At 36.4% G+C, this 12,267-nt stretch overlaps 1 long non-coding RNA gene across 1 annotated transcript in view; it reads right to left on the reverse strand.

Moving 5' to 3' along the window:
• Positions 1 to 12,267, reverse strand: part of LOC126835330 (uncharacterized) — a 56,095-nt gene that overhangs the window by 1,378 nt on the left and 42,450 nt on the right. Inside the window, exon 4 of the long non-coding RNA XR_007685189.1 lies at positions 11,184 to 11,213. This is a non-coding gene — a long non-coding RNA (uncharacterized LOC126835330). The remainder of the gene's footprint in view (positions 1 to 11,183; positions 11,214 to 12,267) is intronic.

Genomic DNA, 12,267 nt, shown 5'->3' on the forward strand with positions numbered 1-12,267 from the left:
GAATGACAGCAAAGTGGCTAATAAATTATCATTTGTTTACAATTTTCATTATTGCCAACGCTGATGCGAACTCTGCACAGTGTCTATATAGTCATTCCGGATATTGCATACACAGCCTGTCGAGGAGACGGTTTATCGCCTTTTTTTGGCAAGTGGCAACCGTGGCCGGATAACGCCAAAAAAAACGAGGGACTTTTTTTGTACATAGACCGAGTGTTCCGTATGATCCAGTTATGTAAAGCACTAGCTGATCAAACAAACTATAAAAATAATCGTACCGAAAATAAATAAAGGCACCAAACAAAAAATTACCGTTGACAAGTCAGACTTGGCGTTCTTTATAAGCGTTAAATTTTCTAACAACATTGATTTAAATTGAACACGGGATTAAAATGAAAAAAAAAAATAATTTATTTCCTTTAACTTATATTGGACGTTTGTGGCTCGACTCTGCTACTCTGAGACAAGACGGTACAAAAAGAAAACTGACAATTATTAAACGGTATAGAATATAATAATGAAAACCATTTTTACTGGTTCATTGGCGACATGGCAAACTGAAAAATTGATATTTAATTTTTTCCAACTATATACGATCCTACGGGCTCTGAAGTAGATATATAATAGTATATTATTATTTATTTAATGGCGAGAAAAAGAGTAATGGGAGCGCACGTGCGGCACGTCATATTGACGGTTTATTTTAAGAGGCTATACCTATATTCGGCCGGACCAGATGGATCGCGCACGATTATTTATCAAAAAACTTCATACAAAAACAATCAATTTCCTGGCGAGTATGCTGAGTTCTTAAAATATCCGTGTAAATTAATATTCACGCGTATTATATAATATTCATATATGTGGGACAACCCGTCCTATTTGCAGTCACCATAATATAATGTACCATTGTTATTATTAGTTTCTATGAAATCCATTTGTAAAAATATATATTTTCTTTATACGAGAGGGAGATAATATATTATATGTTTAAGTGTAAGTTTTAACTACAAAGATTTTTGTTTGTTAACACTTCTTAAGACTACTGAGCCGATTTTGATCAAATAAAAACAAAAGTATTAGCTTTATCGTAACAGTTCTCTCACAGAGCTCCAGAAATAAACTGCTGATTTCCGCTTACAGTTAAAAAGAAAACACATAATATCAGCTTGCGGATGAACACTGAAAACATTTAAAATGTTAACTTGAAATAAATTATATTATTAAAACTTTAATCCTACGTTAGGTTATTATAATGTTATTTCCTACAACAATAATTACAACAACTATTTATGGATAGTAAATTTAACTTTAATATGAGGACAGGAAATATCACTGAAGTGATAAGAGTGTAAATGTGGAATGATAGAAAGGCAGGTCCGACTGCTGATTAGCGTGTTTGGAGATAATAAGAGACAATTTTGTGTGGAGGCTGAGAACTATTATTATTTACCCATCCCAAATAATGAGACCAAAATGGAAAGGGAAAAGAACGTTTATTAGCATGACACAGGACATTAAGCGTGTCTCAGTTAGCCGGGTGTTTTCTTTTGTGTTTTCGTTGATAAATTTCTTGTATTCACTTTTCTTAATTAATTATAATATAGTATAGCTAAAAATACAAACTGAAGACCATGACGAACAGTAGCGTTTAATAGATCTTCTATAATACACATAAATATATGTATATATTTTTTTCATTTAGCACGGTTTCTTTGTTAGTTTTAAATTAACTACAAGTTTGTTCTCGTAAGTTTGAACTAACCAGTCAGATAAAAAAATATCAAAAATAACCCACGAACATTGTGTTAGTCTAAAACTGTGTTCTTGAGTGTAAAATAAATTCTTTTATACAGCATTTATTCATCGTTAATTTTAATACTAAATTCATTTTTATAAATTTTAAATTATTCGCTTATTAACTTTGGCTTCTTTGGTTTTATATTTTTGTCCAAATTATGTTCTGAGCGTGCTACCCCAAGGAGATTGGAGCTGGTTGACGGGGAAAGTTTGCAAGGAAGACAACATAATACAGTAATTATTATTATTTTTATACTTTGCCGTAACGATTTTTGCTGCTGTACACTTTATTACTTTCCGACCTGGGTCCGGAAACGATAATGAGGAACGCACAACAACGCGACGCATAATAATAATAATGATTACATTAACGCGGGGAGTCGCCGGACGTCATTACTGTTGAAAGCGACTTGACGCCGAGAAGAGGATGGGTTGAAGGGAAACAGGGATTACGCATTTCGGTCGTCGCGGGCAGTCCTGCCTTTCTCGCCGCCGCCGCCACCGCCACTTCCATCGACCACCGTGGGCATTTCAGAGCTCATGCCACGAAAGTGCGACGACCGACCCCTCCCCTCCCCGGTTCGGGTCCAAAATTACAACAGCTACATTGCGGTGGGGTTGACCGGGGGCAAATGCAGTATTATTTCCGACGGACCGACATTGTCAATTACAAGCACCGGAGTTTAGGGCCCGACGGCCGGTCCTTCTGCCGATATTGTATTTTTATTTAATTAGCGCCGGTCATGCCGACCCAACCAAAAATAAACAGCGACAACAACATTTAACGTTATTCGTGTATTTGATGGAACAATTACTACACCACTGTCCGGCGGCGGTGTTTACACGGCCCGTCAAAACGGTTGCCATGTTTGTGTACCACCGACCGAATGACGATTGGTTCGAGAAGAAGTGGCGACGGCCAAAGCCATAACTATAGGAGCCCAGAATTCGGAAGAACAAATTAACTTTGTGTGCTATTATTCTTTCTCTAGGGATAAATGAACTATATACCGCCGTTGTTGATATTGCCATTATAATGATTATGACCCGAGTGAAAAGTTCCAAAAATCGTTTTCCTTTTTAATTTTTACAGTGCGTTTTTTACACTATTTGTTCGTTACACAATTTAAATTTAAATTCGTTAAACATCTTGGAGTGCACTTAAAAATATGATTATTTAAGAGAGGGGCTGACGATTTCGTCATTAACGTGGAGAACAGCTCGAGACGTTTTTACCGTTCAACTTATACTTTATTCACGCGATCAGACCACGCAGCATTTACGTTTTGATCGATATGATAATAATTATTAATTTGAGTAACGACAATTATTATTTAGCGTTATGCTCGGCCGTCGAGATGACTCCGCAGTTGTAACAGCTCAAAAAACAATAGTAATAAAAATGTCGTTATTGCATACTGAGATTTGCGCTTTTGGTAAATGCACAGTGCTTACTAGGTGAACGCAGCGAATACGTTATGATCACAGATAGCGTTTGAGATTTTGTTTTTCAATTTAAAAGTCTAAGCCAAAAAGCTTTTCGGATGTATATTTTAAAAGAAACACTATAAACAAAAGTACGCTCAAAGGGTGGGCGGTCGAGTGATAAACAATATTCGTGTAAGTTTCAACTTGTCCAAAGTTTTTGCGGATAGTTTTGCCCGAGCGGAATAAAACAAAAGAAAAGGGCCGAAAGCAAAATGGGGAGAAAATATATTTCATACTTGCGAGTAATAGAAAAACTTTTAGTACACCGCATGTGAGGAGCACATTATGTATACCATAGCCGCCGATTCGTATAATAATAATATGGTAATTGCGTGCTAGTTCCATGGCCGGATTATAGTTATTATTGTTGTAGAATTATCTCTAGGCTCCGCCAAGGTAATCTCCTCTTCGGGCTGTGTACGATTCGCATTATATTATAAATACCCTCTTCGTTGTGTACTGTATCTATACAATTGTACATCCAAACCCGTAAAACCGAAGTTCCGGTGGACGGTTTCATGTGCCTCCCTCGGGAAACGGATGATATATAATGGGCACAACGGCTATAATCATATACACAATGTATACAACCGATGACGTCTCGGCGATGATTCGCTATGCCGTCTTGGTCGGATCGATTAATTATTACACTTCAATAAGGTAAACAACATTTGTTTTTTACCCAAACGGTGTGTCAACATAGGCGCGATAGAACGTGATTGTGTCCTTAAAATATTTTTTAAGCATACCGTTCTCTTGTTATTATTAAAAACAATCGGTCAACTAGGCCCAGGATAAACAGCTGAGCAAGTTGAACATGAAAAAATATTGGAAAAAAATGAAATAATCTACAGGTATACTAAATAAAACAATATTAAAAAGTAAAGCGGAACCGAGTTTGTTGGACCGCGTCAGTCGTACGTGATATCATACATGGGTATAACGAGGCACACGTGTGGTCCCTATATACGGTTGTCAATAGAACCGTAGTTATTGTACATTATGTTCCTTTGTAAGATGGACTTAGGGGCCACGGTCGCGTCCTGCGAGCTGCGGAGGATACACGGGAAGATCGTGCGTAAGAACGCGCTTTGCAATTTGCGTCGCCATTTCCACCGTGGAAAGGGTAAAGATAATATATATATATATATATATATAAGGAAGATAATACGACGACGGCGATATGAATGCGCGAGCGGTCGGAGATAATTTTTATGTTTTATATCTTTCTCATTTTGCCATATTTTTTAACGCTCACGATTTTTTTAAGGTCCGGTCACGATCAGGTGAATCTCTCCCCGCCATTTACTACAACGCAATCGAAAACCATATTGGAGTTATGTCTGCAAGTGTAGGTACGTGTGTGTTACTTATAGGAACATAAGCCGGGCAAGCATGAGGACGACGACGGCGGTCGATATCGGATATTGCGTATCGTTCTACTTACACGGCGGGAAATAAATAATATGGTAAAATAAAAAAAATAAAAAAACGATACAAAATACTGCAGCACTCGACGACGACCGACTTTGGATCAGCACGAAATTGAAGCGTGATGGCGTTTAATCAACTCAGCTCAGTCGGAGGAGGAAACGAGCGAAGTTATTAAAACCAAAGGAGGTTATTCAACCGACGCAGCATGGGTTACGCGTTTATATATATGGTGTGTAGTGTGTACATTGTGCGTTTGTATATAGTGTACACACTGTATCACTGTATACGATAATGAGACAAGGCGGCAGATCAGGTCGCACAGCACCGAAGGAGTAAAGAGCATAATATACTCGTAATTTATATTATTTTATACCGCCGCCATCGCTATAGAGAGCCACTTACTTTTGTGTCGGCTTGAGATCGATATGACGATTGATTCTGTAGAGTTATCATGCTTTGACTTTGTGTACAGCGAGGCGTTACAGAAACAAAACCATTTATTGATCACCCGTTATAGACATTTTATACGGCGGCATACCGGCATGCTTATAAGTTATATTATAATAACTATGGGGCAACTTTTTATGGGCTGATAAAATTTTATAAATTTGACGGCAAATATTTACGCGTGGAAAATAGTAACAATATAATTAAAAAGATAAACACGGGTGACGGAACCTCCGACAAAAAAACATGTACCACGTGCCGGTTAAAACTTAAATGCTTACGTAACATTATATTGTTATCGTCGAAAAAAAGAAGGTACGCGTCACCGACAAGTTTACCGGACCGCCCTGAAAAAAAAACATTACTCGGTGCATCAAAAATGTTTGCTCCAGTTCAATAACAGTGTAGTCTAACAGGGAAATATCTTGAAATAATAATTTCTCATAGAACTATTCCATTAATAAGTATTTTTATCTCTCTCTCTCAGTAGTTCTTCCAAGTTGGCCGTTTAATGTGTTTTATCGCAACGAACTCTACACGTCCTAACACTCCCTCGTTTTTTGTTAGGCACAGCAACTCTACGAGGGCGTACAGAAGGGTGAGGAAATAATACTATATTTGTATAGTATTTTTAGATCGTTTTTTAACGTACTATGGAATGCAATTATTACGGAGACCTACACACACACACATATATATATATATATATATATATGAGTGTATGTGTGTAGCCCCTTGGTGGATTCCACGCCGAGGGATAATCGCACAGTCAACGAAATTGAGAAGAGCTGAAAATATATAAATATTATTATTATTATTATCTCGTACAACTTCGCGCTCGACTGCCATGTGTTTGCACACGTTACATGTGAAATACAACACCCTGTTAGTTTATAGTGCGGTCGTTGACGGAGTCTGATGTTGTCCGGCGAGATCAACATTGGTTTCTCGCGCAGTCACATCTATACCGTAGGAAACCGCCAGCCGTTCAATAGCTCACAGCGACCAAAAGCGCATTATTAAAATGTGTACCTATACCCGACACGACAGCGGCTACGATATTGTTATAATATAGTACAAGTCTGTATGCGCGTGTGTGTGTTTTTAACCCACTCGCGGTGGCAAATGAAACGCAACGCGTACCAGGCCGGTTACTGTCACGAGCTGTGATTTGAAATTCAGATGGCGACCGTTTGCACCTAACGAGTTCATCGTGCGCTGAATCTCTGTGGAAATCAATGAGACCGGAGACTTCGGGAACATCCTCCGATCGTCGCCAACGCCATCATTGCCCGGCATTCGTAAGGAGTTCACGTTGAAGAAGACTTAACGCGAAATCACGATTCCGATCTACCATATATAACGGCCGGCTAACACAAAAACGCGCACAACGATATCCCTTTTATACTTCCGTGCCTATCTGGAAGAAACTATTACACGACAGCCGTGTGCACTGTCATCATCTGAAGGAGACCGTTTCAATCCCAACTCCTACTCTATATACAAAGTCTGCTAGTCTGCCGTCGCGCGTCCATTAAGCAGGTCGTTTCGCCATCCGCGGAGAGTTCATAATATTATGGTTATTTCTATTTTTACCGTCGCTGTGTAGGGATATTAAAATCATTAATATCCAACGGAAAAAGAAGCCCGATACGGTTTACAAAACAAAAGGCAGATTTGTTGGAAATGAATCCTTTGAAGATTTTCATTAAGGTAATTGAGTTTGGAAAAAATAAAAATAAAACGAATCGGGGTTGCGTATTCAGCGAGCTTAGTCGATTAATTAAAACGCAATTTGTATGCTATACAAGTCGACCGAGTGAATACATAGACGCCGTTATACAGGGTGGTTGAGGGACCGGGTCATCGGTGGTCGTTTGGCGTGACCGTCGGCGGCCGCGATAATAAAATCGTAATACCTATACTAAAGAAATAATGACAACAGAAAAAAAATAAATGAACAGTGTGCGGCTTTTCTTTCCTCGGCAACGAGAATAAAAAAATAAAACGTGATAAGAAAATAATTTATTACTAAAGCTTGTGCCGCACTCCGACGGCACGCAATTAAATCGCTGTACGTGACTTTTGCTCATTGTATGGCCGACACGAGCAGTATAAAATAACTTCGGTATCCGATTTTTCACGAGCCCATGTACTACTGCCAACAACGCATTTTGGATTCGGCACCGTCGTCGCTATTATTGCATAATATGATATCCGATAATAATATTCGATCAATACCTACTCTGAAGCTCACATATGCCCCTAAGTACTACTGATGATACACCTACAGCGCTATTGATTTTGGTGAAAATTGGATACTCACAAATTGATGCGAATTAGGAGCAGGAAGAGAAGGCGATAGGATCTGTTATATTTTCATTATAATATATTGATGAGAAAATATCAATGCATAACGCTCGAATGGAAATTACAGAAACGTCATTAAATTTTCTGACCATAATTCGTCCGCATAACTTCTATCTTTAAGATTACCAAGATTATCATTAATACACTTAAGTCAGAACCGAGGGGTGTATAACAATGTGTTATGTCTAATTTAAAAAAATATTTTTAGTTTTTTTATAGCAGCAAAGATTTGTAAAAAAAAAATATAGTTCGTAAATTTTTTGTCTAAGCTAAATTTATTTATTTATTTTAGAAAGTTATCCACTCAACGTAAGACACTCAATCTCTTAAAATAATTAACATTTTGTAGTGCTTATTTTTGAAAAAAATATTTAAATTAAAAAAATATATATTAAATATTAATTTTTTATTAGTATTTGCCAACATTTCACTCAACATTTATACTTAATACGATAACGTACATATTTAACTAAATTTTAATATTAAGAATAACTTGCTAAAAACATCGATTAGATGACAGCCAGTTTTGAAAAATTACTTATAAAATTAATAAAGTTCAAATTTAAAACGAAAGTAGAGTATGGAGAATAATGCGTATCCAGTTAAAAATTAAACTACAATCTATTCTTCCCCCAATCCTAATTTTTAAAAGAAAAACTATACAATTGTTATTATTTTCAGAGAAAATGAGCGTCTTACATTAAACGGACCTAACCTGTACTAAAAATACATATAAAAATGCTTAGAAAATATTAAGAACGAATTTAGATTATATAGTCATATTAGTCTGTTCATTTATGATAGCCTATATGGTATTTTTTTATTAATGACTCATACAACAACGTCAATTTATACTTGGTTATGTTATTTGTTGAGAATCGAAACACTGTTTTTTTTCTATATCCAATTATATATGTTATCAGAAAATCCTTCGATACAAACGACGAGTTCTAATTTTAATATTCAATAAGGTACCTACATAGGGTGTTCCACATAAAATATGCATTAATTCAATCATTTCGATATACAAACAAAAGGTTGACGGTGTAGTAAATTCTGAAAAAAAAAATAATACTAAACCGTTACGGAGACAAATTGCTATGGAATAGTATAAATTATGCAAAAACATCAGAGCGATGTGTGCCATATATGGTGTGCCGATAAAATATTATGTATAATTGAACGGCTATTTGAATATAAACCAAAAATATACCTTTGATGACAGTTGCATAAAAAACAACAAATAACAAGGGTATAATATTATAATTTTTTAATATAACGCCGAGAAACGAACGTATGTGTCATACGTTACATATCATCGTGTTACATAATTTTTTGTTTGGGTCGTTTCAAATGATTTTTCACTGTTTTTCGCCTTTAGAAATGCTCTTTTTCATCGTGGAATTCCTTACGTCTATTATAATACTATATTGTGCTTGAATCGTTTCTCCAAACTCTGCTCCGAAATAATTATTGCGTTAACCGCTATAGAATTATTATTATTATTATTATTTCACCAACTAAGTTTGTCTTGAGTTTTGGATTTTATCTCGTTTACGGTAGCAGAGTGTATGGTTCGCGAATAGAAACAGGAAACATTTTGGCAGTTTGCAAGCCGGGAACCCTATACTACCATCGGCAACCCTCAACACGTCTTTGGTCGTGTACACACGAATTTCCCGCACTGCCGAGGTGCCGGTTGGAAAATTTAATTGAATAAACTAAGAAGTACAAGACGACGGCGGCAAAGTTTCAGACGATAACACTTTGCGTGTGTGTGTAGACTTGTCGGAGGAGAGAGAGAGAGAGATATCTACTTAACTTTTGGCAGGATGCCAACACGTAATGAAGTTTAACGCATTGGAGTTAAAGGGTCTTGCTTTCCGAGTTCTGCCGGTCCGGAGCACATTAGCCGTGGCTATTTAGAATTGCCAATGTCCGGTAAATTGCTCGGTAAAAAAAGTAATACATAATTATCACCTTTGCCCGGCTTGTGTTTTCAGGTAGAACAGATACAGTTTTCAGGCGGTTCCGTAGCGATATTAAACAACAATATTTTGATATTTTATACATCACCGATTTGACGGAAGAGCCACTTCGTTTGGATTGCTGGCCCACATGCTACTATGACAGTTGCTAGTTAATCTCGTATAAATATTATAATATGTGTGATTGGAGTACTTCAATAATTAATATTTTGTAGGAAATCTTCTCCAAAACCACAAGTTAAATATAAGTCGGTTATCAGGCCGTCAAATACGGGGGGATGACAAAAAAAAAAAGGTGATTAAGGAGGCAATATAATATTCGGACTCATTATATTTATTTATTGTATAGAGAACTACTCGGCGTACTGACGTACATAATAAGGGTCACGGAACTCTACAGGGACTACTAAACAGAGCGTCCGATAATGATTCAGCCGGTCTGGCGACATTGCTTTTATATTAATTGGACAAATAAGAAAGTTTTCGCGTGCAAAAAGCGTAGTTCGCACTATATTATATTGTACACAGAGTGTTTTTTAATTAAAGATAAAGTCCCGAAACCCCAGCGAGATTCATGAAGAATGGGAGAGAAGGGGCAAACGGTATATGGCGAGTTGCGTGACAAGTTTTTAACAGTCAGGGTTCGATTTTTACCACGGTCGACGATGCTTGATTGATGAGAGTACGACGGCGGTGGCGGTATCGTATAAAACACAGCCTGGCATCGTATAAAACACAGCAATGGAATTAAAAAAAAAAAAAAAAAGGAAGGAAGGAATAAAACCCGATGAGTAGCCTTACCGAGCTGTCGATGCACTGAAATCTAAAAATATGAACGCCAGATGATGGATTTAAAAATATATTATGCAGTTTAGCTCGATGAAATGTTTATATACACCCGCACACGGCGGTTTCGTGTCGGGCATCTGTCCAGAAGCTTACACGGCGTCTAATTTTCGACCAGTCAAAAAACAATAATAAGAAAATAATAGTTTAAAAAAAAAGAATGGATTTACATTACACGCCGTTATGTGTTAGTCCAATGACCATCAATTAACGTAGGGTTTAAATAGACGTTGTAAAAATGCTCTTTAGTGTGGTGTTAAAAACATCTATCCGTATCTATTTAGTCTATAGAATTCACACAAGTGTTTCAAGTGGGTTAAGTAGAATTTTTTTTAAATAAATTTACCAAAACATAATTTCATAGGTACTGAATAATCATTTTATAGTTGTTCTGAATTTACACCATGACTTTTTGAATATAGTAATGGTAACAAAATAATGGACCATCAAATAATTGTTAACAGTTCTGTGTGCTCTATAAAAATAGGGTAGGTATAGTTTTTATGGCTACCTAACGCTATGACGAAATAATTTAGGCCTTAGGGGTTAGATTTATTATGATAAAAAAAAATTGTATAAAATAAAATTTGAATTATTCAAATTTATGATTGTGCACTCATACAATAAATAATGTAGTGTATTCGTTAAACTGTATTTAACTAATTACACCATTTTGATCTATACTAATGTTATATTATAAGAATATTGTTGTGCAATAAGTTGTGCGATAAAAAAAACTTGCTGTCTAATAATATTGTATGTTGTTGAATGGCGAACTGTAATTATTGCAGTATGTTTTATAGTACTTACCAAAAGACTATTATTATTTTTGAATAAAACCTGAAAAAAAATAAATATAAATTAGTATACGTGGTTACATTAGTATTGTTCTTTAATAATATTATTATAAATAATTAGTTATAATGTATTATTCTTTTGTTTAAAACCCACGCCGTAAATGTTATCATTATCATAAGATAATATCTGTAAATTTAATCAAAAAATGGTAATCGATATTATATTTCACCTCATTATTAATGCAATAAGGCATTAAAGTTTTAATTTTTCACAAAAGCAAGTTTAATGCTAGTAAGCGTATAACTTAAACAAAACTAAACATTAGATATAGCGTGATGACATAAGTATGTATTATGCTAATTATCGCAACTTATATTGCTCAAAAATGTATAATGACTTTTCTAGATTTGGAAGCAATCCGGAAGTTTACAGATGAGAGTTATTATATCAAATTAACACCTCGTGTGGTCACTCCTGGGCCTGTTAAATTCGAACGTTTTAATAACTATTATTAACATTCGGGTAGCGATGTGGAATACTGGACATTTTAGGGCAACAATATAATATATTGTTATTATTATTATATTAGAGAGGAGATGTTAACACTTAATAGGCTGTTGGACAATTTGAATGATGTGAACGGGAAATTCGGATATCTTTTTAATGTCAACCAGACCGTGTATAATGCAATAGCTAATAAAATAATAATAATGTGTTATGTGTAATATCGAAGGTGGGGACGGACTGGAACGGGCGCATGCGCTCTAATGGGTGTATCGACCGGGCATATCCAGGGATGATTGATGCCTGAAGCGGAGCCGCTGACAGCCGTTGCTCAGGTCCCTGGGGCTCCCCTGTGCCTGGTTTATAACGGTTTAAACGCCGTGACGCTTCGGACCGAAAACAATGGTCGTGACGCGGAAACAACGTGATTAATGGTTAGCAATGGGCAAGAGAAGAAAACTTACGGGCGAGGTGACAGCCGGGAAGAGGAGGACGAGGGATGGGGGGGGGGTGCTGGTATGACCCAAAAGCTTTTTCGATAAATCAAATAAAAATGTAATGGAAACCGAACGACGGCTTCGACGGTCGCGGT

Source organism: Adelges cooleyi, unplaced genomic scaffold, assembly GCF_023614345.1.
Source record: "Adelges cooleyi isolate 19-005CV unplaced genomic scaffold, UGA_ACOO_1.1 ACOO_flye_CR_arks_rails_tigmint_CR_PRNA_23, whole genome shotgun sequence".
Lineage (NCBI taxonomy): Eukaryota > Metazoa > Arthropoda > Insecta > Hemiptera > Adelgidae > Adelges > Adelges cooleyi.